Consider the following 3,320-nt stretch of genomic DNA (forward strand, 5'->3'; position numbering starts at 1 on the left):
AATGATAAGTTAAAATGTCAAAAAAAGAATAAAATAACCGACATTAGAAATTAATAGCATAAAAAAATATACAAATTTCAATGATGCAAAGAGCTACTTTATTAGTACAATAAAAATGATAAAATACTAGACGCTTGGCCCTTTCCTTGTTAGTGCTAACTAACAACCAATACAGCTTGCACAGTCTTTTTTAGATTGCCTTGTGATTTAAGCTCCCTCTTTACATTTTTTTACTCAGCCTCTGCATGTCTTTATTTTTATTTATAGTTGCATGAAAATAAAACTGGAAAAGGAATAAATAAGAGAAATATTGTTAACAATATATGTTTTATCATTAATAATGAAATATATTCTCTTGCAAAAAACTAACTAATCAGATTCTCATTTTCTCTTGACAGTGATAGGTGCATGAACAACTTGAAGTGAGAAGGATCTAACAAAATTATTTGACTAAAATTAAAATAACACTGTTTTATAATAAGAAAAAGATAAATTATCTAAAATGTTTGATATTGTTCCAATGCAGAAAACTCAAATGGATTCTTTTTCTCAAAAAAAGTTTAGTTATTTTATTATTGAGGATATTATTTACAGCATATCCAATTTTATATTTTTGGTATCTTTTTCATGTCTTAGGCATTTGTAATTTTTTGTCTGATATTGATATTTACTTCAAATGATAAATTTTTTGAAATGAAGCAAATTAGATTATTCCAGAAGAAAATGAAATGTTTCATATGGGTTATTAAAATATTTATGTTTTAATATTATAATTATTTCATTCAGCAAACTTGTGTATTTGAAGAATCCCTTTTTTACACACTGGATTATTGACAATTCACCAGTAAATCCACATGGTTTTATAGATCGTATTTTGGATATTGACACAGATTTTCCCAAGATTTTAAAATCTTGATTTTTTTATTCTACGTTGTTTTGAAAGGGAAATTTTGAATCCCACATTTGATTTTTTAATCACACACTATTGATGCACTCAAATTTGCAAATCATTTTATCGTCCACATAGTTTCGTCCCCATAAGCAGAATATTTTCAAATGTTCTGCAACAGAACTTATTAATTTATACAAATGTTCTGCAAGCATTACACAGCTAAAATAAGTCAACTTTGCATTAAAATACTATATTTTCATTTATTAAAATACAGGATCATACACAGATAAACTGCATTGTTTTTCAAAGCAAGGCAAACATTCTTGATTTGTTACTTTTTCAATCACTTTTGAAGTACAAAATTTTGTTAATGACGATGATGAATTATTAATAAAACGACTATGATATGAAGATCAGAACATTAAAATAAAGGGAGATTACTGATAAATGCGCTGAAATTTGAGCAGGGTGTCAAATGTTCCTCTTCTAAAGCAACATCATTCCTGGGAAACAACAAGCGGTCAAAGCTAAAGAGAATTTTATTCAAGATACAAATTGTTCTGCAGGACTTCGTTTGTTCTGCGACATACGTCACAGTTTTAGGCACTTTCTGCTTCTGTGGTTTCGTCAATCGCATTTTCAATATTTATTGTTGAATTCTATTTTGATAAAATATTATGATCCACGAATTTCAAATAACACTTTTGAATAATCATTTCATGAAGTCGTGATCAATCTAGTCGTGAAGATTTCAGATTTCAGCGCACATTCTGAAACTGTGTACACTATTCTTTCGGCAAAAGAAATTTTTTTACAACAGATGAGAGAGAAAAAAAATGCTTTTTTTTGCGCTGTAATGATAGGTATCTCTGAATTTTGTCTCTGTGATATTTATCAGAAATTGGAAAAAAATCAAACAAAAACGGAAAATAGATAAAAATAATAAAAAAGCAGAAATTAGTGGAAAAGCGGAGGATTCTGAAACAAAGGAAAATTTTGTTTCATCAGAAAATTTCGCAATTTTCATTGAAAAGTGAGAGCACGTTATCCAATAAAAAGCCAAAATGAATATTGTCTTCTAAATGTGATAAAGACAATAAAGCTAATACTTTAAATTTATACTAAACACTAGATCTAAGAAACAAAAAAAAAATAACTCAACATAAAGGAAAAAATAAAATTTTCAAAAATTGGAAAATCAGTTTGTTCAAAAGATGATCAGAAATAAATTAATACACAGTTTATGTACCCAATAAGTAATTTATAGGAAACAGACCAGTTATTAAGAAGTACCAGTTTATTTCATTTTAAAATAAATAACTACAAAGATTTCATTCCAAACTATTCAGCTTTAAAATACATTTTATAAATCAGTTGTTAATATTTACTTAAAAAAAACTAATATAACATGACACAAAAATATAACTACAGTTTCAATTATTTTTTAAATGCTTATTAAATATAGTAATTTGTAAAATAAAAGCTTTATTCTTTCAAATCGGTGACTGAAATTTTTTATAAACGATTAAGATTGGTACAATGTGTAGTAATGAGATAAAAATGTAATTTATGTAAAAGATGAGTAAACAAGCAAGAGGTTGATAGCTGCACTTTTTGTTTTTATTATTTTAAAACACAATGAATTACCTCATTCTTGCACAAATGAAAAACAACAGATAACTCCCTATTGCACTGATTATTATGTTCATTATTTTTTACAAAATAAGAACCGAAAAAACACAAAAGTGGCCTTTATATAAGTAATCAATAAAATCATTATTATTTTATTATTATAATTAACATTAAAGTCTTAGAATGAGGTTTCAGAAACACATTTGTTATCAACTATTTTGTTGCATTTTTGAATTTCTTCTTTTTTCTAAGAATAATGCCTAAGATTAATGAATAAGAGTAATGAGACTTACTTAATTTAAAAGAAAATTTACTTTTGTCCTAAAGTTTATTTTCAAATAAATATTATTTCCTAATAATGAATAACTGATCTATATCAACACTTGTTAGTGGAAAGTATATATAAAATACAAGATTCAATGTAAAATTAAGAAAAAATTTCCAAGTTAAATGCTTTTAAAATAAAGAAATATGAATTAAAATTTTTGTTGCTCAGTTACAAAACCAATCATCTCCATAACATAAAATTTTTAAGCAGGAAAAACTGATTTTCTTTAACACTTAGCTATATTTGATAACTAATAGTTAACCAAACTCTTCAGTTTAAGAATAATTGAGACTGTGTTTTAAAACACAATAAAATTAGGCAGCAGGTTATTCAATGTTACATTTTGGATTTGGTTTATTGTAAATATTGGGATTTTTAAAATTTCAAATGGACAAAAATGCTTATTTTTTATCAAATTGTATTAAACAAAATTAAAATCATAGTTTAAGTAAACTATACTTGAAATTA

Source organism: Parasteatoda tepidariorum, chromosome 12 (genome assembly GCF_982258835.1).
Source record: "Parasteatoda tepidariorum strain Cologne lab strain chromosome 12, Ptep-v5.0, whole genome shotgun sequence".
In the NCBI taxonomy this organism is placed as follows: Eukaryota; Metazoa; Arthropoda; class Arachnida; order Araneae; family Theridiidae; genus Parasteatoda; species Parasteatoda tepidariorum.